Here is a 26,576-nt window from a genome sequence, read left to right as displayed (position 1 = left end):
TCTGGGAGATTAAGAAGGGATAGTTTTACCCTAAGCAGCTCTGGGTTTGTTTTTTACCTACAAGGCCCTTTCCCAATCAGTTATCCAAGAAAAAGAGTTATAGAGCAGCAGGAAAAGCTATTACAACCTCCATTACAGAATTTTCTAATTTCTGCTGGAAGCCCCTGAATCTTTATAATACTGGTTAAGGTCACAAGTCCCATCCACTCTTATAGAGGCTACTAAAATCATTGACCAAGAGATCTGACTAGGTTACTGGCTCACCAGGTTCATTATGTGGAGGGAACAAAGCAGGGGTGGGATTCAAATTTTTTTTACTACCGCTTCTGTGTGCGTGGCATGGCTTGGTGGGCATGGCAGGGGAAGGATACTGTAAAATCTCCATTCCCACCCGACTCCAGGGGAAAGGTTACCACCGGTTCTCTGAACTACTCAAAGCTTCCTCTACCGGTTCTCCAGAACTGGTCAATACCACCTCTGGAACAGAGCCAGAACGTGGTCCCTCTAAGAAATCTCCTCATTCCAGTCAGACCAATTTTATTGTGAAAAATCTGAACTTTTGCAAGGATAGAACACAGATTGAATATATTTATCATATCACATGTGTTAATCTACTGATTAAAACTAAAATGGCCATGTCATAGTTTTACAAGTATCACCTATTTTGCTCATTAGGATTAGCTGCCCTTTCTACATTTTCTTTTCTTTTTTTCTCATTTTACTGTTCCTCCAACGCTGTCATTAAGGATGTTCAGATGCTTCTCTGGATAATATTTATACATTTGATGAAACTTATAATATACATACATTTTGATAGAGGAAACTAACAAAGCATGTAACAAGGATTAATTTCATGGCAACCAGATTCTAGAAATGACACCTCCTGATGAGGAGCACTGTTATATGAAAAGAATGGTATATATCTGTGAAACTGGCACTTATTCCAAGAATTAACTGTCTCAAGTTAGTTTAATAACAAGATGGGCAGTATATAAATTTAATTAATAAATTTTTAAAAACTATATTTTTTTAAAAAAGGAATGACTTTATAATATTGCATAACATAAATTTGTTTCCTAATTTCTTAGAATATTCCATCACTTGGAATTAACTGGAACTCTTTTCATTGGAATTCAGTATTTCAAAGGTTCATTTAAAAAAAAGGGTAATAACTGTATTTCAATTTCCCATTTCTTCCAACTTGGCTGTTTAGTTTAAGTTCCTTTCTTTTCAAGCCCTGGATCCTCCATTCATACTCTCTTAAAGGCCTGAAGATTGTGTGTGTATTAAAGTCTTGATTAAAGTTTTCTTCCTTTTGCCCTTTATAGTATTGTCGGTCAAGTACCAGAGAAATCAAGAGATCCAGGCAATTCAAATGTGTATAAAGATTTATTGTAAGCTTAAGCTCTCAGCAGCCCCCAAACTTTTGAACCTGCATTCAGCAGGTTCTGACCAGTTCTGGAGAACCAGTAGCAGAAATTTTGAGTAGTTCGGAAAACTGACAAACACCACTTTTGACTGGAGATTTTACAGTATCCTTCCCCTGCCATGCCCACCAAGCCACGGCCACAGAAATGGTAGTAAAATTTTTTTTGAATCCCACCACTGTTTTGGGCACCAGGGACTGGTTCAGTGGAGTAAGATTCTTCCATGGACTGGAGGGGGTTGGTTGGGAGTGGTTTCGTGTGCTGCCTGCACTCTGCCAATTGAACATCGCTTGTTTGCATAGCCCAGTTTCTGGCATGGCGTGGACTGGTGCTGGTCCATGGACCAGGGGTTGGGAACCTCTGCTCTACAAGAATCTGAACTACTAACGTTCATGAGAAATTAGTGGGAGTTAAGAATATAAAGGAATTCAAAGTGGACTGGACTTAGATCTATTATGGGTGTGAAGGGACTCATGACTGATGATGTGTTTGACGTCTCCCTCAGGCTCATCTCCTATATCAACTCCTTTTTCCATCCTGTGTTTTGTAAAGATTTCAATAACCCAGTTTATGGGTTAATTCAAAATGTTCCTTTCTGCAAATACAATGCATATATATCCCAGACATAAACTGTTTCAACTCCTACCCTCAAAACAATGCTATAGAGCACTGCACACCAGAACAGTGGACAGTTTTTCCCTGAACGCCATCACTCTGCTAAACAATTCCCTCAATACTGTCCAACTATTTACAAAGTCTGCATTACTATTAATCTTCTCATCACTCCTTATTGCCCATCCCCTCTCACTTATGACTGTATGACTGTAACTTCGTTCCTTGTATCCTTACGATTTATATTGACTGTTTCCTAATATGATTTGATTGTTTATTGTACCCTATGACTATTATTAAGTGTTGTTGTACCTTATGATTCTTGACTCTTGACTAATGTATCTTTTCTTTTATGTACACTGAAAGCAGTTGCACCAGGACAAATTCCTTGTGTGTCCAATCACACTTGGCCAGTAAAGAATTCTATCTATCTATCTATCTATCTATCTATCTATCTATCTATCTATCTATCTATCTATCTATCTATCTATCTATCTATCTTATGATTTGTTAGCACTTAAATGTGGTTTCAATTTAAATACATTAAGAAAACCAACAACTTAAAATGTTTCCAGATTATACGCATATATTTATAGGAGACTCCTGTGTATTCCTGAAGAATTTTGTGCATTATTTATACAGGAAAATTCAAACCTGCCCTTACCTGATCAAAAATAACATCAGAATTGGCATTCATTGGCAAATATTTAGGCAACTATTAACTACTGATTGAAAGTGAAAACTACCTCAACCTATTATATCCATTTCTCTCATTACAGTAAAGGTACTGGGAAGTTTCCCTTGTCCAGTCGCGTCTGACTCTAGGGGGCACTGCTCATCTCTGTATCTTAGCCGAGGGAGCCAGCATTGCCCGAAGACACTTCTTGGTCATGTGGCCACTATATGCTGAGGTGCACAGAATACTGTTATCTTCCCACCAAGTGGTACCTATTTATCTATGTGCATTTGCATGCTTTTGAACTGCTAGGTGGGCAGGAATATACAGTACACTATCTATAATTTACTACCACTCATAGACTCTTACCTCTATGGTGGAGAAGGAAAACTTCTGATGGGTTTTTAACACTGAGGGTTTTTGTTTGCTATGTATATCATAACTAGCGTAAAGAGGAGCAGCATGTAGAAATAAATGTTATGGAATCTGTATCATGTGCCTTTGGCATACGCCAGGAATGTAAAACAGAAAGCAGCCCTTTGAGTAGAGGAATTCTGCATCTGGAGTGAAACAGAGTGGCAATTATGAAGCTTGTTTTTGTACATAACCGTGGGGAAGCCCTTCTCAGCACAATTAAGTGTGTGTTTAGAGTGAACATTTGAAATTAGAACAGAAAGCACCTTCAGTAGACCACAGTCATGAAATGTGTTGAGTGCTGGCACAGCTCATGATTCTTTTGTCATGTCTAGGGTTTGTTTGTTTTTTTTAATCTCCTTAATGTGCTCAACTCCAAGTGACACAGCTACAGTTTTCTTGGCAGTCGAATGAAATGGTGGTTTTGACTTTTCAGACTTTCGTATATAGCCCTGGAATTCCTAAGCAGCCACTTGCTGAGATCACAATAGTTTAGAACTGCGATGTATGAATCGTATTTCAAATCAGACATAACAGTAAGGATACCATCCGCAGGGAAAAGAGGTACACAAAATATAATACATGTATTTTGCACAGATGCTTCTTTTTAAAAATAAAGAGTAAAGAATATGTTTGCCTCATTTCATGGGATGCTACTCAGCTGTGCTCAATTTCCTGGTGTTTACACACTCCATTAAAAACAGAAACATAGTTGTCTGGGGACAGAAGAAAATGTAGTGATGGAAGCAGAGAAAGTGGGATGTGTAATCCTTTTCCCACTGATCATTTTTAATTCAGTATTATTTCCAGTTCTTGCTATTTTTCTTTCAGTAGAGTAGGGGCCAGGAGAGAAATTTTGATTACAAATGGACAAGAAAACTGTCAGTAAATTTGGCCCACAGATGTAGATTTTAGGTACAGTGTTCAGGCTCATAAAACTATTATTGAAACTGAACATTTTCAGAAAAATAACTCAAGTATATGAAAACAGAAATAAAACTTTGTTGATGCTACTTTTTGCTGCATCTTTTTCTTTGCCTACTAGATCCCTATCTGTTCCTGCTGTCCTGGAGGAACAGCAAAAGAGAAGTAAGGGAAGGGATCAACAGTATATTCCAAGCCCTTCAAACAATTATTAGAAAAAGCTGTATTGTCCCTTTAAATGGGTGAACTGCAAAGCAAAACTCCTTCAGCATATATAATGCAGGATGAGTACTTGTCATAGCCATTTTTATTCCAGTTTAAAAATTAACATGGAAAATAATGAAATATTATATTCTCTATATACATATATTTCCCATTGTGAAAATGTCATGCATGTGCTCTGAGGTGCTAAATTCAGCTAATAATTTGTATTTGCATTAGCAATATTTCTGGACCCTCCTGCCAAAAATATTAAATGTGTCGTGCAGAATTTTAATACGAAGTCTTAATGTTATATAATCACGGGGTTTTTAGCTATATTAAAGGTCTTTGAAATTTTCTATTAGCCTCTCTCACACGGCTATAAAGCCTAGGTTCTTTACCAAACAAGGATGATTATAAACGCCCATTCATTTATTTTAATTTGCTGCTCAACTTGGCATGTTATGTCAACTACATATAATGAGACTGAATTTTAAAAAACTTAGGTGAATGCAACAGTGGTGTATGGCGTTTTTTTGTTTTGTTTTTGTGGATTCCAGAATACATCATGACTGTGTTGGGCAAGTAAAGAGGACATTTACTAGTTAATCTTAGGGAAAAAGCAATGAGAAACATAGACATGTTTTTAAGGAAATAGACATATCGACGGCAAATTAAAGCAATTATTTTTTCAAGGCTAATGTATGAATGGTGAAGTTGGATACTGAGAGAGAATAAAAAAAGAACAATGTGTTTGGAGATGGTTATTAAAGTACTATGGTACTGAAAGAGGAACCGACCCTTCAGTTCTGTACTAAACGAAGGCTGACTGTTCCTCTGAGGCAATGATAAACAAGCAAAAATTCAGGGGTTTGGGCATGTGATGAGACTTGAAAATAAAGCAGAAAAAACAGCTTGTTTTGCAGTGTCCAGAGAGGTAGAAGGATAAATAAGGTGGATGGATGAGATCAAAGAATTATTGGAAAGCCCTTGAAAGCTGTGGCAGGAGAAGGGTCAGAATAATTGGTATTTGTTCATGTGCCAATCTCATTATCTGTAACTGAAGGCATTTCCTGGGAGGAAGTCCTTGACTAACAACCAATGGCTTAGGGGCCATTCAAACTCAACCTGAAGGTATTTGTGGCCTGGTTCTGAAGTCCCAATAGCCAGTCCCTTCCCCATCACATTTTTGGCACTCAGCAACCACCCCACATTTATGGCCATATGCAGCATCCCACAGTCACGTGAACACAATTTATGTCTTTTGGTGAACACAATTTATGTCTTTTGCTGGAAAGCGGCATTTACTTCAGCATTCGCGTAACAACTGCCTCAAAAAATGTCATAAAATCACTTATGGCTGTAATTCCAGATTCAATTCATCCTGTACAAGGACAGGATGACCTGTAGTTGCATTTAACCCGGCATGAACACGGCCTAGCGGCATCTTTTGTCTCTTGTGTCCACATGACATTACTTTCATCTCATTCTCAAGCGATATTTCAGACATCTTAAAGTCATTCTTAGCTGTTCTGGTGGTGTTAAAGTAACATCTCCCTTAAGCAGACAAGATGTGGCAGTATTGCCATGGATTCAACATGATCCTCTTTAGAAGCCACTTGGTGAGTGTTGCACTCAATTCTTTGCCTAAGGGTTTGAAGTACTGGCTTCTTTTAAGTTGGTGTGCCTTTGCCCCCTCCCACCGGTTTCATGGCACCAATCCTTCCAGGGCCATTTTGCTCTTAATAGTGGAAGAATTTGTCTCTTCAAATCGGGCTCTCTCCTTATACCTGTCCAGTCTGTAATTGTCAAGCAATCCCTAATATGGAGACTGGGATCGGCCCCAACAGCAGCTGCTCGTTGGTGGCAGCTGGAGAGGACTGCGCGGAGAAGTGGAAGAGAGACATAAATTCACTTTCTGCTGCTTCATGGCACAACTCCCGAAGTCTGTCCACTCTAATTCAGGCTACTTTTGAATGATGGTTTAGTGTTCTTCCAATATAAACCCAAGTGCAAAAGGAACAAGCCATCAGCTCGGGTTTGGCACAAGTGTTTTATGCCAGCGTGTTCAAAGGGTTCTTGATAATCAGCTAATATTAGTATAGTATTCCAGTAATGCTATTCTGGAATAGTATTAAACTTCTGTCCAAAGAGAGCCCCAAACCAGCTTATATCACTTGAGCTCCTGCTGAAATTCTTCTTCCATCCTCAGTTCCACAAATGATGGAAGGTTTCTGGCTGGCTGGTGTCGTTTAGGGGGAAAGGCGGGGTAGGTGGGGAGCAAAGCCAGAGAATACATGAATCCTGACTTTAATGTGCCCTCTACACTGTAAGTAAGTACAAATATATTTGCCATCCTTATGCCAACAGCAGAATAGAAATAGCCAAAAGGACTGCAAATTTTATGCTGTTATAATTTGAGGTTATCTTAAGAACTAGTGGAAAGTACTCATTTAGCCATGAGGGAGGGGTTTCATTTTGATTTTGCCGTAATTCTAAGAATTTCCTTGGATATAGATTTCATTGTTTTCAGTTATTTATTTCTAAAAATACCTTCAAAGGCTGAGACTGAAATCCTAACTATATCTGCTTCCACTCCTGTTATTTTTAGTCTGGGCTATCCATTTGATTTAACGTTTTAGCTGCTTTTGCTTTTTATTTTTCAGTTTTGTACATTGCCCAGAGTCCATTGGCGTTGGATGACTAATAATTATAAACAAAAAAACAATACTGAAAAGCATTGGCCACCAAGTTATGTCTACATTAACGAACCCAATAACAAACTGGAAAAGTGCAGCTTTTGATAACTTATAAAAATATATAAGCTGTGGCTTGTAGCTGACATTCAAAATGTAATCTAGAAGTGACTTGGAGTGAATTTTGAGCTGGTGCAAAATCTTGATAAGATTAAAAAGAGCCTGACCATTTTTATTCCTTTGCAAGGCAAATGTATGAACAGCTTGATCATGACTTCCACACTTTAAATTCCCATACCCCCCATGGGAAAAATATTTGAATTACCCAGCTGAGCAAGAACGGGTAGACATCTTGACACATCATATAGGCAAGACTGTAGCCGAATCTTGACAGGAGCTATTATCATTAAGGGACATCTCAGTGCGATGACTTGTCCAAAATGCATTTGCTATCCAGTAAGCTAATGATAAACTATGCTTAGAATAGGGTATCTCAACCTTGGCAACTTTAAGGCATGTGGACTAGTTCATATTGGGCCAGTTTGGCTCAGAAGCTGACAGAAAGCAGAAGAAGAGGGTTCCCAGCCTTTAAAGAGGTTGGCTCTATAGGGAAGGCTAGAAAATGCATTTGCTTGAAGTAAAGTAAAATTGTGATGCCATTTTCTTTGCTTTTCTCTTGCTTTAGAAAAATGCTATATATGCCATCTTTTCTCTTCATTCGAATAAGCTTGCAGAAAGCAGTTCTGCTTGATTTTTGAGGCTGAAGCATTCTTTTTTTTTTCCTCCCCACAAGAGGAAACCAAATTTTTGCTAAGGGGAGAAGCAGACAGAGAGAGAGAGAGAGCAATACATTAATGTACTTTTGAAAGACTGCTAATCTGGTGTTGTAAAGAAGGTGAATTTAAACAGGAGAAAAGCCAAAGCCTTCCAGCTGTGCGTTGCTGGTTCTGTCTCCAGAACCATATGCCTTACATATTTTCATGCTTCTGCCAATAAGGGATTTTGTGTACCCATTCTTTTTAGTGTTTATTTTTATTATTGGGTTGTTTATTTATTTTACTGTGATTTAAGCATTCTTTTCTTCATGTTCTTTGTTCCCATCTGGATTTGTTATCTCTGCCAGCCTTGCACATTATTATTTTTTTGCTTTCTAATTTTACATGTTTTAACGATTTGTAAACCCTCCACGGTTGCTGTATGAAGTCAGGGGACATATCAATTATGATGATGGTTCATCATACAGTCAGCCAGATGTTTAGACGGGATTTGACATTTCTGTCCTCCTATCAAGTAGGGGAAAGGTGTCATCAGAGGATGTACCATATTTTTTGGTGTATAAGATGAACTCCTCCCTCCCAATGTGAGTGGAAATGCCTGTGCATCTTATAAAGCTAATGTTGCCTAAGTCCCGTCTACCCGTCGGCCCACACCTTTCGGCTTCTGCCTCCAGCAATTTGCCTCCTTGCAGCAAACAGCAAACAGCCCGGTCAGTTTCAGCACAGCCTGATTAGCACAAGCAGCTGATTGTCGGTTGGATTGGCCTCCTGACAATCAGCTGTTTCAGGTTGCAGGACTGTTGTCGCTTATTGCCACCTCCGAGCGCCCCATTTTTGGCCCGTTCCGATCCCTGCCGCCTGGAACGGACTGAAAATGGGGCCTGCGGAGACCGAAAATAGGATGCGGAGGCTGAAAATGGGGCACATGGAGGTGGCAATAGGTGATGGCGATCCTTGCAGCCTGAAACAGCTGCTCGTTGGGAGGCTGATCCAACTGACAATCAGCTGCTTGTGCTACTCAGGTTGTGCTGAAGCTGACCAGGCTATTTGCTGTTTGCTGCAAGAAAGCAAATTGCTGGGAGGCAGAGGCAGATTTTTTTTTCTTGCTTTCCTCTCCAAAATCTAGGTGTGTCTTATATTTCAGAGCATCTTATAGTCCAAAAAATACGGTAAGCTGTTTCAAGTAAGGCTGCCTTTTGCAATTGACTAATGGTGATTTTATCAATGACAATGGTGTTCAAGTAGTGCTCCAGTTGTTTTGGGACTGCATCCAAAGGGCCTGTTATTATTGGTATTACCTTTGCCTTCTTTTGCCACAGTTGTTCTACTTTTATTTGCAGGTCTTTGCATTTTGTGATTTTCTTTAATTCTTTCTCTTCTATTCTGCTGTCTCCAAGTTCTGAAAATGTCCACTATCCAGAATTTTGGGGGGTTTCTTCTCAACAGTTGTTAGGTTTGGGGTGTTGTGTAGCAGAAGCTTGTATGTTTGAACTCCAAATTCTAAATAAGTCAAATGTCTCTTGTTGAGAACATCAGCATTCTTCCACGTCCCTATTGAAGAATGTTCTTTTCAGCTTTCCCACAGTTAATTATTTTTCATTATTTGTAGGTTCAGAATTCCATCTGACATTTATTTCATAGCAATGGACAAACAAATGAGGTCCCTGGGGATTAATACATGGATATGCCTAGAAATAAAGCATCACTGGTGTCAGGAACTGCTGGATCAACTTTTCTGACTACTCCAAATGATAAACCACTGAACTGCAGCGGACAGCTTCTCCAGGAAAAATCCTTTTTCCAACATAGCTCAAAGTATTCAATGGACTATAACATCACTTCCTGTTATAGTTAATCTTTAACTGGACAGGACTAAATCTATTCAAGTTATTGTTGGGTACCCTCTCTATTGGGTGGACCTTTTTTATATATTTTGTTTTTCCTTCAAAATTAAAGTATATTTTTATTAACTGCTGGGGATACAGATAACCTTTGATTTAAGATCAGTTGTTTAATAAACTAAGTTTATAACAGCCTTGCCCTTACTTTTCCCTTCCCTTTTCCCTTTCCTATTTTTCCTATTAATTACTTTTGTATTTTCTTTGTATGCTACATTATAAACTAATAAAATCTGTTTTAAAAAACAGTGATACAGATATCTAACTTGACCCTAATCTTGGCTTTTGTTTCATTCCTGTCTACAGGCTAGTTACTGGCTCAGCTGAAATGATTGCCTATAGCAGAAATCTAAGTAACCCTAATTTAAAATACTGTCTTAGGTTCAAAGGACACATATTTATGGGTACTTTGCAACTTGGCAGAAAGTATACCAAAGCCAACAGTATGGGAGGTACCATAATATATATACCGTGTTTCTCCAACAATACAACCTCCCCCAATAGGAAGACCCAGCCCCTCCCCCCAAATTTAGGCCTATTTTAAAATGTGCAAAATGGGAGGAAGGGCAGGGGGACTTGCTGTTAGGAGCGCCCTGCGGGCAGCAATTCCTCACCACCAGCTGCTCCTAATGGGCGATCATGGCAGAGCATGGAGAGCTCCCTACTCCTGACAAGCACCTTTGCTGCAGACCCAAGACCTTCAGTGCCCGCCGCTGTTGATTTCCCTTCTGCCCATGCCGCCACCGCGTTTGGAGCTGCCACTTCCATGTTTGGAGCACCACTGCTGTTTGGAGCACCACTGCTGTTTGGAGCACCACTGCCGTTTGGAGCTGCCGCTTCAGCATTTGGAGCTGCCGCTGCGTTTGGAGCTGCCGCTTCCGTGTTTAGAACACCACCGCTGCTCTGAGCACTGCCACTGTTTGGAGCTGCCGCTTCCACGTTTGGAGCACTGCCGCTGTTTGGAGCACCACCGCCATTTGGAGCGCCGCTGCCGCCACTCCAAACACGGAAGTGGCAGCTCCAAACATGACGGCGGTGCTCCAAATGGCGGCAGCACTCCAAATGGCAGAAGTGGCAGAAGGGAAAGCAACAGAGGCGGGTGCCAAAGGTCTTGGGTCTGCAGCAAAGGTGTTTGGTGGGAATAGGGAGTCCTCTGCGCTTCATGGTCACCCATTAGGAGCGCCTGGTGGTGAGGCTGCCCGCGGGGCACTCTAGATGAGGATGCACGGGGGAGAATTAAGTCACCCCTGAAAAGACGGCCTAGCCATTTTTTCAGGGCTCAAAAAAATATAAAACCAGGCCTTATTTTATGAGAAACATGGTAGTAGATAGATGGAGATAGATCAATAGAAATATATTGATTTTAAAGAGAGAATTCCCAATTGCAATGCACTTACTCAAGTCAATTGCAAAATTCAATCCTTCCCTGATTGGCATTTTCAAAGATTTTCCTAATTTGTTTATTTACTTATGCTCCAGCATAACATGGGAGTTTCAGTGAACAACTTTTTGTCTGTCCTTGTGGCCCAACCCTATCCTCAAGGACAGGTTTAAGAATATAAACATTCCGGGTATAAATATTATTCTTCCTGAAAAGTACCTATTGTGTACAATAACAGGCTATAAATAATGCAGTTTTGTGTCCAGAGCCCCAGTATTGTCTGTTGATTTAGCTATAACAGCTTCTATGATACTGCATAGGAAATAGTATCATTTTTGATGGGTATCAACATTTTCAGGATATCTTGTGGTCACGCCCATGTATGTAGCTGGCTTATTTACAAAATGGCTATCCTGATGGAGACAACTACTCGAAAAAACACTAATTTAACAAAAGGCAGCCCAGGAATTTTTCAACTGCATCAGAATGGTCTCTACCTTTTCATCTGCAGTAGACATAGTTCCAAACAAATCACAGCCAGCCATCAATTGTAAGGTCCAAAGTCTTCCTTAGTGTTTGCAACAATAGAAATAGCCCAGATCGTAAATCTTCTTCTAAACTGGGATTCACGTAATATCAGAGATGGGATTCAGCTGGTTCGCACTGGTTTGGGCAAACTGGTTGTTAACTTTTGGTGCAGTTCAGAGAACCGGCTAATCCCACCACTGGCTGGCTCTGCCCCACCCCTCCCAGGAGTCCCAGCCACTCCTTATCTCACCTCATTTGCCTTGGCCACGGCATTGCTGTTGCTCTCTGGCTCCCTTGCTCACTAGCTCCCTTGCCTCGACTACGCAGTCCCCGTGACCTAGCCCACTAGTCTGCCTTTGCCCTGGCCTCCCACATGGCCCAGCGCCCCGCCAAACCTTCCTTTGCCATTCTCTGCTGCCTCCTGTGTAGCCCAGCTCCCTGCCTGCTGGTGAGCCTTCCTTTGCCTCGTTGCTGGTGTGAATGGCCTGCCACTGCTGCCTATTTTGCTAGCCCAAACCACTGCCACCTCTTTGCCAGCATGAATGGCCTGCAGCCGCCACCTCTTTGCCAGCACATGACCCCACCCCAGCTATGCCCACCCGGTCATTAGGAAGAACCGGTTGTTAAATTAGTTGAATCCCACCACTGCATAGTAAATATGCAAGTAAATTTTGATGGGTTGGATGGCTCCAATTTCACATGTCAGTTCTGACAAAGATCACAGACTCGATAGGAAATATTCCATTATAACCCATAAAATTTGAGATTATGCAAATTTAAGAAGCTATGGTAGATTTCATTATAAGATCAATAATCAAATACATCCCTTTTTACAAGTTCCCCTTGGATTCTACAATCACAATAAAGCGATATATGTTTGCTTCTCTGAGTTTGTTAAATCACTTAAGCATATACTCACATATACAACATCAATGAAATGCAAATAATGCCAAAAATTAGAGAATATGCAGCCCATCCTACGTATGCTTACTCTAAAGTAAGTTGCACTATTCAATAGGATATACTTCCAAGTTGATGTGGTAGTATGTTAGCCCTAGTATGAAGTGTTTTGATGTAATTTTTAGTATATTGATCAACTTTTGAGCCAAAAAAATACCAACACTTGGGGAAATAATATAAAAGAATCCAAAGCAATACACAACACAAATTGAACACGATGAGATATATTTTAGAAGAAAATTAAAATTATTACATAATACAACTTAGAAATTCTAGAGAGTTCTCAGAGTAGCATTTCAATAGAACTGGAAGATATCTTCTTATAGATGCCAATAACAGGCGGTATATTCTAATAAGCTATGAAAGGAGCAAAGGTGTAATGAAAAATATAAATGCTAGCTGCTAGAATGAAGTTTTTACTGATCAAACAAGAAAATATAAGGCCCATTCAGAAACATGGGGCAAACTGCAATTAGAAAAGTAAACAAGGAGGGGAAAAATGCCAAGACAAGGATGGATTTCTCTTCATCATATGATGTTTAAAACCATCAGTTTTAGATGACAGTCTGAAGTATCAACAGCAGTATCCTGTCTCCTTTCCACCAGCTTGATTTTTTTTCCTTAAGCATTTCTGTTTGTACAAGCAAGGTTTTTTTTTTAATTACAAAGGTAGCATGTGACAAATTCTCTGTAATGAAAAAAACATTTCAGCCCTGTGGAACAATATTTCAAGGCTTTTCCAAGTGCTCTTGTCCTTTGCAAATCAAGCCAATCAGGAAGCTTCTTGATTTGTGGATTTTGTGCTCCATGGGTTGTTTCCACCCTTCAGCGTTTCCTGCCATTGTTTTAATGAATTTTTCTCAAGTGGGAGTGATTTACCAGATCTGGTAAGTTGCCGCCCTTACCTTTTCTAAGAAGAAGTGAAGTGAAGTGAAACTGAAAAGCTCCTAGCTTCTGATTTGATCCAATTTATGCTGCAATTCTGAGAAAACAGATTAGCAACCATAAATGAATCATAGGAGGATCCAGGATATTAGTTTCTACAGTCCAGAGGTGAAATGAAAGTGGCTATTTAAAGATGAATGAATTCACCATCTTATCAGTAGAACTGCTTTTGATTTCGGTTTATAGAGCTGTAGCATAAGACTTCAATTCTGAACTGATACAAGCTGTTCTGCCTTGTATCCTTTCTGCCTCATCTTTTTGCTAACTTAAAATGGATCTTCGGAGAAATGCAAAATTAATGGTGCATCAAGTTATTCTAAACAAAAAGACTAGCCCTAATTTTTAAAACTCTGCCACAATTACACATTAGATCTTGGGGGCATGTAGGCCTTTATATATTAATGAATGAATACAGGTTTTCATGGGGAAGAATCTTATAAGTTATACATCAATAACAATTTATGGGCCAAAGTTTCTTCAGTTTTGCTACACAAGGATAATGTTGTAAACATTTACTTCCTGTGATCACACGTAAAGCGAAAGTCCAACCATGAGAAGATTAAAACTCACTGAAAATGCTAGCATATATCTATCTCTTCCACTTGCAACAACTTACACATTTTAGTCATACTTTGGGTACCTCAAATTCCACATTCTGATGTTCCACCACTGTGTGATAAGGAAGCAAAGGTATGGCAGAAAATAATTTACAAGTAGGAACCATCCAAATTTATAGAACCAATATGAAAAGTTAATTATAATTAATCAAAATTGCACTATTTTCAAAGGGATCTAAATTCAACTAATATTAGTTAACATTAGATCTAAGTTATATTCAACTTCCTCTAAAACTGAATGAACAATAATTATGATCTGAATTTTCAAATTCCAGCTTGAAAATAGTCCTAGTTAGTATTTAAAATGGTTTACATATATGATGTTCACTGTGAGTAAGTAGTTTTGAAAAGAAAATAGGAGAGGAGGAAGATGAGGAGGGAGGGTCACTTTTATACATCTTGCCTGATCTCCTAAACACAAGAGAATTGTCAACGTTTGACCCAAGTTGTTAAATGAACTAAAAGGTAAAAGAATAAAGATGATATAAGCAGTGATGGGCGTGGCTTAGTGGGCATGGTGTGGCTTGGTGGGCATGGCAGGGGAAAGATACTGTAAAATCTCCATTCCCACCTCACCCCAGGGGAAGGATACTGCAAAATCCCCATTCTCTCCCCACCCCACTAACCTGATTTCCAGCTCCTTTCTCCTGTGCAGGGCAACAAAAGAATACCCAGCCAATCAGCTGTGACCCAGGAGGCAGAGAATAGATGGGGGTGGGGCTAGTCAGAGGTGGCATTTGCTGGATCTCTGAACTACTCAAAATTTCCACTACCAGTTCTCCAGAACTGGTCAGGACCTGCTGAATACCACTTCTGGATATAAGCAATCTTTGTTTAACAACCATAATTGGAACTGGTAACTCGGTTGCTAAACAAAGGAACCAAGTGAACCTGCAACTGTGCTAATTATTGTACTTCAGCTTTCTTATGCTTTACAGACCTGTGAAGGCAGTAAATGCAAGGATTGATTGTAGGGTTACTTTTTCATCACACTTGTAACTGAGAATGATTGTTAAATGAGTCAATCACTAAAAAAGGACTACCTGTGCTGTTTTAAAGTCAGCTGAGTCAGAAGCCGCACACAGCTGTTGTTTCAAACAGGGAAAAAGGCCCCCGAAGTGGAATTTCTAATATATTGCTCATATCAACAAAAGCCATAACACAAACAGTGTCACAAATGTTTCATCCCAGATGGCCTACAAACCTTAACAAGTCAAGAGCATTTCACCAGAGGACAAAATAGAGTGGGAAGCAAAAGGGGATTTTAGGAGTGGGGGTGGATTCATGTTCAGGGTTTTCACAAAGAGCCAACTGATAACTTTCTGACTAAACAACCAGAATTTGGTCAACTTGGGTAAAACCCTCCCAACAGTGGAATAGTTTCAACAAAGGGGATTTTCTTTAATGACCAAGCTTCTGACCTCCTTCAAACTAAGGCGCAAAGACAGGGGTGGGATTCAAATTTTTAAAGAACCAGTTCTATGGGCGTGGCTTAGTTGGTGGGCATGGCCTCGCCTGGCCTCTCATGACTGTGGGGATGCTGCAACAGTCGTAAGTGTGAAAAATGGTCACTTTTTTCAGTGCCATTGTAACTTTGAATGGTCACTTGACACAAGCAAAGTACCAGCAAAGGAGAAAAAAAAACCTCCAGAGAAGTTCCAGAGACAGGAAGTCTAGTCCTGCCAAGAATGTAAAAAGGGTTAATGGAGAGGCAGTTTCTGTAAACAACACCAGAATGTTTCCTTCCTTCCTTCCTTAAGCCAGTAATTTTTCTAACAACTGGTTCTCCGAACTGCTTAGAATGTTAACAACCGGTTCTAGAGAATAGGTGCGAACTGGTAGAATCTCACCCCTGGACAAAGATTAGGGAGACAGTAATATTGCAATTCAGACCCTTGACAAACATCTGAAAGGGATTACAGATAAAATGGATGAATCATACAATATAATGCTTATCACTCCCTTGCAAATTCCAGAAAAACAACTGAATAAATGTTAAAGTTCCTTATCCCCCTTTTTATGAGAGCACTACACAACATTCAAACAAGCATTTTGATTAACTGTAAATTCACTAAAGTTAAATAGTTTCCATTGTCTTTGTTCCTGCAAGAACAAGGGTCTTCAAACTTGGCAAGTTTAAGACTTGTGGACTTCAACTCCCAGAATTCCTGAGCTAACATGAGTGGAGGAGGAATTTTGGGAGTTGAAGTCCACAAGTCTTAAAGCTGTCAAATTTGAAGACCCCAGCTGCAGAAGAAGCAGAAATGGATCAAGAAACCAACACAATCTATATGGTGCACTATGAGCCAGGGTAGCCTGACCCATCAAACCGAACATATTTCACTGAACATGTAAAAAAAAGCCCACTAAATAATATGCTACTGTAGTTATTTTTATTGATTATACATCTATCTTTCTTTGAATATACACATTGTTGATTGGAGAATAGCAAGACAGCATTTAAAGAATACTGAGAATAACAGATTTGTAACATATATATTGGTTTGGGAAAAATAAACAAGCAGTCATTAATTTTAATTACTGAATTAACATCATTCCCCCTTCCCCGCTTCATTTCTTTTAATATAATGCAGAAGGGCATCTAGTGGTCACTAATATTATAGCAAGCATCATTAAAAGTCAGATGTAGTGTATTCATAATAGTAATGAGCCTGAATATTTAATCTATAATTATTTGACCAATAATTGTCACTTATAAATAACATGACATAAATAAAATAACCTATTTATTTTATTTCACTGCTTTCTGTCTACTGTTTTGCTTATTTGTTTTGCTCCAGACATAAACAATAATGAATTACTTAATTAAATTGTTGGAAAATTCATTGAAAGGATCCATTGTTTTAAGAAGAGTAAGGGGTGAAAATAAGCCATACAAAACAAATAATCACACTTTACATAGAAAGATGAAATGGGGAATTCCTTTCCTGGACAAATAGAATTGTCTCAAGTTTAACGTGGCTTATTCTGATCAGCTTTCTCTTCAAAGTCAGAGGAAGTATTCCTTTTGTTTAAGGGGCTGTTTGATTTCCTGAGAAGCAGGTGAAAATGAGTATTTTAACACGCACTTATAAAGCTATAAAGCACCTATTTAGGCATCTGTATAAAGCCAAATGTATTTTTTAGCAGAACATAACTAAAACACGACGAGTTTGAATTTAGATCAAGGAGTTGTGAATTAATGGGCCAAAATTATATCCAAATAAAGAAGTCTGCCAATGTCGCTTTCTAAGTACACACCGACACACGCATACAGAATTGAAAAGGAAATTCCAGTGTGCTTCGCAAGAGCTTGGCATGAAACCACATTAAAGCTTGGCATGAAACCACATTAAAAACCACTAGGCACAAATGACTAAACAACACAGGAAACCGTTAGGCTGGCACTTCAACTCCTTTAGTACTTTTGTGTGGTGAAAGTGCACTGCAAGTGGAACAAGTGCTCAACAGGGAAACTTAATGACAAATGAAAGGATGAAAATGGATGCATTGAGAGCAGGGAATAAGAATAGAGCACAGGCAGTCCTCAACTTACAACCACAACCGAGTCCAATATTTATGTTGTTAAGTGAGATATTTGTTAAGTGGGTTTTGCCCCATTGTACGACTTTTCTTGCCACATTTGTTAAGTGAACCACTGCTGTTTTTAAATTAGTACCATGGTTGTTAAGTGAATCTGGCTTCCCCATTGACTTTGCTTGTCAGAAGGTCGCAAAAGGTGATCACATCACCCCGGGACACTGCAATCGTCATAAATATGAACCAGTTGTCAAGCATCCAAATGTAAATTGCGTGACTGTGGGGGATGCTACAACAGTCGTTAAGTGTGAAAAATGGTCATAAGCCAGTTTTTTTTCAGTGCTGTTGTAAGTTTGAACAGTCACTAAGTTGAGGACCACTTGTATTTTTTTCAATTTTGCCAGAGAGAGTTGTGGCTTTTCCTTGCTTGCCCCTAACCATGGCACAAACATGTCTCAGCAATTACTTTTTCCTAATATGTCTTCCCATCCCATATTGAGGCCACACTTAAAATTCTCCTTAGCTGACCCAGTTTTAAAGTAGTGTTTGATCTCTTCTAGCCACATAATTTTTTTTTCTTGGATATGATTCAGCATGATTCACTGACCATGTGGTTGATGATACAGTCAGGGACTGGGGTTTGCGCAGCTCTTATTGGCCACTTATTGTGGGCATTCCTCTCCACTCTGATTGCAGGGCACTGCCAGTCTGGATAGGCTTGAGCTACAGAGAATCTGGACATCTGGCTTCCACAGAGATTTCTGCCCGATAAATGCTCGTCTAGTGCTTGCCACATTGCTTGTCATGTCTGCTCCTTAGAGGCCTTTTCTAAGAGTGCTAATTCTGTGTTATGCAAAACGTTGATTTCAATTGGGAAAGATTGCTGGGGAGGGCCAATTTGTCAGAATTTCTTAGCAGCAATCAGGACTGGAATCACAATAATAGAACAGCAATATGTCTCTGATTAAATTAGGAAAATGATTAACATGACAGCACGAGAATTCTGACTAGTATTTTTCCTTTCAAAGGGAAGCTTACACACAGTATACGCAATTCGAAGAAGTCACTTTGTTCCAGAGTTTCACTGGAGCAGGGCAGAAGTCTGCCACTTTGGACATCAACTTGCCTGCACCTGCATTTTTGCTTTTACAGTGGCTACTATCAGCTACTGTGTTCCTATAGAAAAGTTTTCTAAATCAAGAACGTATGCTAAATTGCTGCAATAAGGCCACCAGAAGAACCAGTGTGATTATGTTATCAAAGCCAATGTTGTCCCTCTAATTCTGCACACATAACTGGAAAAAAAAAATCCACAACAGCTGGCTTACACGAAAGACTATGAATGTTATTTTTATTATTTTTTTAAAAAAGTGTGCTTGAACTGTCTGACAGGTGGCTAAGCTAGCAAGACTTCAACAGCTGTCTGCCAATGGAAATTTCTGTGTGATAAACAGCTTGCTAGGCCATGATCTGCAGCTTGCCACCCTACACAGATTTAATTCTTCACATTCCCCACTACCAGCTAAGCATTGTTTCTCTTATACAGATTCAGCCAACTATGTTCAATACTCACCTACCAACAGTGAGCCCCAGGTCTGAACTCTTCAAGGTAAAATCTTACACGTGGTATCTGGGAGTATCCCCCAATGAAGTACATATGCACAAAAGCGCACAGACAGATGGATATTATCACTTTCTGAGGTCAGTTTACTGGGTGCACAGGAAAGGACCCTATCTGGTGTTGCTTCAAAGCTCTGGAACTATGTGTTACTTCAGGCGATCTGCCTTAGACTCATTACTTAGCCTCCCCCCCCACCGCTGCTCCTCAGTTAAGATCGTTTTAACAATTTCTTCCAATATTTCAGTAGATTGCTTTCTTACCTTTTAGGCTTTTCCGTAGAGAGGCCCCCTGCGTTTTTCGAGTCAATAAGCAATTCAAGTTCTGCCTTTGAGCTAAAGGTATTGAGAGCATAAAAAAGAGCCCTGCTGGATCATACCAAAGAATTAAGCAATCCAAGCATCCTGTTTCCCTCTGGGTAGTCCACAAGCAGGGTGCCGTGTTTGCAAATGGAAAACCAATACTCTGAACACAGGATAGGTTTCCCAATCTAATTACCCAAGGCTGTTAGGTACAGTAACTGAGAAAAAGCCTAATGTGCATTTATATTTATAAAAGTACTCTGGAAATGGTTAACTGTAGTATAACACCGAGAGAGAAAAGACACACATATAGGAACTAATTAACTACTGTAACAGAGATTTCATGTCAACCATGAAACATTCTCACAGAATAAGGCACACTAAGACAAGTGTGGACAACTTTTTCAGCTAGAGACCAACTTTATTTAAAAATTAAAATCCAACTTCCCAGATTTTGAGATATGGGAGAATATCTACCACCAATGTATCTAGCCAGTTTGGCCTAGTAGTTAAGGCACCAGGCTAGAAATCAAGAGACCGTAACTCTAGTCCCACCTTATGCATGAAAGCCAGCTGGGTGGGGCTTTTGGCCAGTCATTCTTTCTCAGCCCATAAGATCAGGCCTGGACAACAAGCCTGTCAGTCACTTCTTGCCACAATCAATGAATCAGCACTCAGTTGATCTGAAAAAAACAGACCCTTCACTTGTAGGGGAAAAAAAGCTAGGAAGAAACAAAAAACTCTCACCATGAACGGGACTGAAAATGTTCAGCTCTTTTTATTTTGACAGCAATGAAGTGGGGATTAAAATGCACCTACAGTACTTTACACCATGGGAAGAGAAGAAGAAAACTATCCTGCTTAGCTTCATGCGGTGCAATTCCTCAGACATTCTGGATGTATATCTTGGGACCATATAATGGCGTAACATCCAAGTCTCTTTATGTTATGTCTGTATCAAATGGTGGTTATAACAAACCACCTACGGGCTATTAAACATGTTCCTTTATGTTTCTATTATGTTTATTACATAATGTTGTTCTACAGTGTGAGAAATGAAAAACTGACTTGAAAAAAATTATTCCAGATTAAAACTATGTAACTACACTTTTAAGTGATCCTTAGGAAAATGATTAGAAGTAAAACTTTCAAGATTCCAACAATTTTGTGTGTGTGTGTGTGTGCGTGCTTTCAAGTCAGTTTTGACTCCTGGTGATTGCTGGATGAGTCCCTGCTATTTCCTTGGCAAGATTTCAGCCATGGTCTGCCCTTGCCTCCAGGAAGAAGACTGAAAGAATGTCATTTTGAAATAATTCAAGGGAAGCAACAGCAGAGGGAGTTGGATGAGCAGAGCTACAATGCTCCCTTGGTTTGCAAAAGTACAAGGGGGAGGAAGATACACCAACTGGCCTATTCAGTCAGAGGACTTCAGTGATATTCAGTTGTTTTTTCCCTCCCTTCTGAATTGGGCAGTTCTCTAGCCCATTTTCATTTCCTCCTACTGTAATGGATCAAAATGAACTTCTTCCAAATGAATTTTCCAACACCACAGCCCAGGTTTTACCAAATGTTTAGCAAGGTTCTGCAGAATGCTGTTTCCAATATTACCCAGTCATTCTTAAAGTCATCAGGAAAGTTACACTGTGAAGATAAGGAAAAAATTTTTTCATAAAGACGTGAATTTTTTTTCTAGTAGTTTTTGCTCAGAATAAGTCAGATGAACATTTTGGAACTAGCTTCTAGAAGGCTTTGACTGATAGTTGAGTGTGATTTATTACCATTAGTGGTTAACATACTATGCCAGCCAGAAGTTCCTGACTTGGTACCCATCAGGTTCTCTGCCTACCTAACTTTAATAATATCAATAATAATATAGGAAGCTGGTATATTGCAGATTAAAGTACTAGCCCTTAATCTTCATTTAAAACATATACATCCATTTTAACAAAGAATGAAAACACACAGTATATTAACTATGTAATTTGGAGTTGATATTGAAAAAAAATATTGATTTGAGGAAGCAGGTAAGATCCTGATTCTTATTATTTACAAATTGGGCAGGGGGACTGAAAAATTATCTGGCACGGAAGGGAAATTTTTTGGTCAGAACCCGAATTGGTCATGTTCAGAAGCCTTTGCGATCAGAGGTTCTACTGTATCTTGATCAAGATCAAGCTTTAGAATCATAACAATTTTAATTGCTGTGATATAAGTTTAAGATAGAGTTTAAAGTACTGGAGGATGGGTCTATGGGTGAACAAGCATCTTCAATCCAAAACATACGTCATGTTAATGGTTTACATCCATCCATGTCTGTAAATTTAATTGGAGAAAGTAGATCTAGGCATCAGTAGAGAGCTTTTTCCTTCTTAAAAACTCATGTATGTTTGGGGCAAAATTGAAGATAATTTTTCAGTCCCCCCGCCCAATTTGTAAATAATAAGAATCAGGATCTTACCTGCTTCCTCAAATCAATATTTTTTTTCAATATCAACTCCAAATTAAATAGTTAATATACTGTGTGTTTTCATTCTTTGTAAAATGGATGTATATGTTTTAAATGAAGATTAAGGGCTAGTACTTTAATCTGCAATATACCAGCTTCCTATATTATTATTGATATTATTAAAGTTAGGTAGGCAGAGAACCTGATGGGCACCAAGTCAGGAACTTCTGGCTGGCATAGTATGTTAACCACTAATGATAATAAATCACACTCAACTATCAGTCAAAGCCTTCTAGAAGCTAGCTGCCATTTTTTTTGTAAGCACCAAATTTCCAAAATTAGGTTTGGGTCATGACCAAATTGGGTTGTGACCAAAGTTATGGAACAAATTATAGTCATGACCAGAGGTTCTACTGTACTAGTGAGTCTGCTTTACTTGGTGTCGATTTCTGATACTTTCTGAGCTCACTTAGCTTGAGATTCTGACTCTGACATTCTTCAGATTCACTGAATCAGCCCCATGACTACATCAATAGCTCCTCTGATTTATAGAAGCTAGTATTTCCATAGTGGTCTCAGCTCTTTTAAAACCATATAGATGACATATTGTACAATACACACTGACCATATTGCTTATACTTTATTGGCTGTATAGACTTTATCCCAATCTTCTTCCTCTGAGAAAGAGAGAGTTTCACTCAAATGAATACAAGCATAGCCTTACTTTTTGATCTCCTGGCTTAACCCAGGGAAATCAGAAGGAGGACAGGGTGAAACAAAAAACCGTAAATGTTGGATCAATACAATATTCTACACAGCCTCAGTCACATGTTTTTGCAGATTGTATACTAGAATTAACATCCCTCCAAAATTTAATCAAAAGGCCCCATAAAATGTTGATTATATCATGCACACTCATAGGTATGCATGTAGGACGCTCTAGATTGTACCTTTTGATTTCATGATGTTTTGATTTCAAAGTTTGCAACATCTATATGGCGTACAACTGCACATTGCGGGAGGAGGGGAAACACCACAGAACTCACCAAGTACAGCTCTGATTTAAGCTCTGCAAAGCTTAAATGTAAATTATAGCTATTATGCAATTCAACAGTGATTGTAAGTTTGCAACACATCATCTTCCTAGGTTTGCTGTAACACCTGAGAATAATTTTGATTTGCTTGATAATCCACACATGAAATAGGATTTGTATATGAAAAGAAATACTTGGTATTTGTGCTCCTTTGAGCAACTGTTTCAGTTGCAGGGGGGGCTGATTGCAACGGGGAATATGCTAGTGATTATATGCAAAAGCAAATATGCATCTCGGAAGGCACTGTTAATTAATGCTTCTGATTGACCTTCAAGTTGGACTGAGAAATGTACAGAAAAAGGTTGAGAGATAAAAGAAGAAAGAAAAAGCTAGAGCTTTTGCATGTTACCATGTACTGAGTAACAATTGCATTCATTACAAACTCAAAAGCTATAAATGTCCGCATAAATAAAATCGAGATATGAGAAAGATATTAAGGACTATGGTTTTTATAAAGTACCTGCAATATTTGACCAAATAATGTTAGGAGTAGATGAAAAGTTGATAAAGAAAATATACAATTTCTTGTTAAGCTTAAAAATGGAAGATGAATAGGTAAAAAAGACAATGATAGTATGGGCAAAAAACTTTGGATATATTATAGATTTAGACAAATGGCAAAAGCTTTGGGAAATAAATTGTAAGTTGACAATGGCAACTACGTATAAGGAAAGATTGTGCAAAAATGGATAGACTGACACTAAAAAAAAGAGAGAGAATACTTTCGAACATGGCTTTTGTTTTATAAAGGGTTGGATAGCAGAAGTAGTAATTAGGAGTGGGAAGAGTATTGTACAAAAATAAATTGATAGTATGCTGTTCATTAAGTACTTATATATGTAATCTGAAAATATATAAATAAACTATTAAAAAAACAAAAACAAAAAAATCCTGCCATTTCTGAATTATTGCATTGGATGCATTTCTAACCCATAGCATCAAACAACCCTGCTTCTTGCCCCATCCATCACTGTCTGAGTTAACATCAGTTCTTCCTGCTATATCTTTCAGTTTTTAGACTAAAGATCTGTTTTCCAATGATACGAGAGACCATAAAAAAGCTGTATCTATGAGTGAGTACATCTGTTAAGTCGCGGGAATGAGACTCAGGACACTAGCATGATTCCAATCTGTTTTATTTCCGTATAGGACTGAGCGCCAAAGAAACCACAGCAGCCCTTGTTATAGTCGGGCTGCTCACGTCTGTGGCCAGTGATGGCTCTTCAAAATTCCCGCCTCCACGGACCGACCAGTTGCAGGTAAGTATGCTAATAGATAACACCCCTCCCCACCTGGTCCGGTCCAACCAATCTGAGCCTCGCCTACCGTACGTAATCACATAGGTAGGCAGGGCTTTTATGAGTCCGACTGGACCTGCGCAAATCAGTCACAGGTTGTCCTCTGGATTGTTCAGACGGATCTGCTGTTCCTTCCATCCATCTTCTTGGAAGCTCCTGGAAGGTTGAGTCGTCATGCCGCTCCCGCCAGGAATTTACTGGGTGGTTGAGTTGGTCCGGCCATTCCTGCCAGGGGCTGCTTTTCCACTATCCTTCTGGACCTGTTCCTGTCTCCCCGACCTGCCTTCTTGCCTGGCCTCAGGTACGTGTTTGCGTTTCCAGACCGGGGCTAGTGTTAGTAGTGATTGTTGAGTAGTTGTCAGGGTTTGTCTTTGAATAGAAAGCTATGGGTGCTTCTTTTCCATCGGGTAGTACGTGGTTGACTACAGCGCTGATGCCGAAAGATGATGCATCGCAGGTTAGTGTTATTGGGAGTGTCTTGCTGTATTGTATTAGTACGCGGTATGATGTGATCAAGTTTTTTATCTCCTGGAATGCCGTTTCCTCTCATTGCCCCCAGGACCAGGTTGCTTTCTTGTCAAGCAACCTGTGTAGTGGTTCCACAATGGTTGCTTTCTGTGGTAGAAATATATTATAAAAATTAATGAGTCCTAAGAAAACTTGTAGATCGGTTTTATTTGTGGGTCTGGGGCTTCCTTGATTGCTCTGACTTTTAATTTTCAGTAGAGTGGATTCCTTCGCTGTCTATAAGGTATCCTAAAAAGTCAACTTTGTTGGCGGCTAATTGGCACTTCTCCTTTTTTACTTTTAGTCCCGCCTCCTTTAATTTGCCTAGGACTTCCCTTAGGCGGTCACGTAGTTGTTCTTTGTTCCTGGTGGATACCAGGACATCATCGAAGTATGGTACCACCCCTTTTATCCCTCGCAAGAAGCGTTCCATTAAGCTTGGAATGCCCCTGGGGCGACGCTGACACCAAATTGTAGTCTATTACATTTGAATGCCCCCCTGTGCATCACAATTGTCTGGGCTTCCGCTTTTTCGGGGTCAACGGGCAACTGCTGGTATGCCTGTGTGCGAGGTCTAGTTTTGCGAAGATTCCCCCGGGAATGTAATAGAAGCTGTACCACTGGAACCAGGTATGCACTTTGCTGTAGTGCGTGGTAAAGGGTTGCTTTGTAGTCCCTGCAAATGCGCACTGACGCATCTGGTTTAATTGGTGTAACAATTGGGGTTTCCCACTTAGTGTGGTCAATTGGTTCTAAAACCCCTTGTGCGATGAGTTTATCCAATTGCTCATCAATTTCTGGTTTTAGTGCGAAAGGAACCCGCCTCGCTTTTAATCTTATGGGGGGTATATTTGGGTTTAGATTAAAAGAAATTGGGGACCCCTGGTACTTGCCCAGTTCTCTGTCGAATACGTCTTGGAATTCTTCCATCAGGTTGTCTTCCCACTCTGTTTCAGTTATGCTGTTTATCCCTGTGACCTCAATTCCTAATGGTGCAAACCATTCGAGTCCCAATAGGCTGGGTTGATCCTGGTCAACTATGGTTAATGGCAGGATTTTGGTGTATTTTTTGAATGTTACCTTGAATTTTCTGGTACCTTTGTTCCCCCGGTAGTCTTTCAGTGTTAGTGTTTGTTTTTCGAGTTCTTCCTGGCTCATGTCTGGTATCAGTCTTTTTATGGTGTCCCATAATACCATTGACAAGTATGAGCCGAGAATCCACTTCCATCCGGCATGGCTGGCCTTCTGTGGTGATCTGGACATATACTTTCTTGGCATTTGTTATGTTGGAGTGTCCGATGGTCACCGTCTGGTGTGTTTCTTCTTTTCCGTTGCTTGTTTCTTTCCCTCGCCTGCTTCTGTTGTCTTGGTTCCAACGGCTCCGTGTTTGTCTTTCTCTCTCTCTCGGGGTGGTGGTGGTGTTCCATCTTTGTCTAGGGCCGTAGTTCTTTCTCGCTCGGCATGCCCTAGCAATATGTCCCCGCCGTTCACAGTGTTTGCAGATGGCATCTAGGAAACGGCACTTGGAATGTAGATGGTTCCTCTCACAACCGGCACAACGAAATTCTCTCCTTTTTCTGTTCCGGTCCTTTCTGCCCTGTTCTGCCCAGAGTTGATTCACCCCTTCTTCTTTCTCGTCGTCTTCTGATGGGGACTCAATGTCCTCCTGGTGGGTTGTGGTGGTATTTTGGGGGGTCTCTGGTGTCACTTTGTTCA

At 39.7% G+C, this 26,576-nt stretch overlaps 1 protein-coding gene across 4 annotated transcripts in view; it reads right to left on the bottom strand.

Annotated features, from left to right (window-relative positions):
- PALM2AKAP2 (PALM2 and AKAP2 fusion) overlaps positions 1 to 26,576 on the bottom strand; it is a 249,548-nt gene that overhangs the window by 137,402 nt on the left and 85,570 nt on the right. The gene's annotated exons all lie outside the window — the stretch shown is intronic.

Source organism: Pseudonaja textilis, chromosome 2, assembly GCF_049901715.1.
Source record: "Pseudonaja textilis isolate UNSWEBS1 chromosome 2, rPseTex1.2, whole genome shotgun sequence".
NCBI classification, from domain to species: Eukaryota; Metazoa; Chordata; class Lepidosauria; order Squamata; family Elapidae; genus Pseudonaja; species Pseudonaja textilis.
This window is presented reverse-complemented; position numbering and strand designations above follow the sequence as displayed.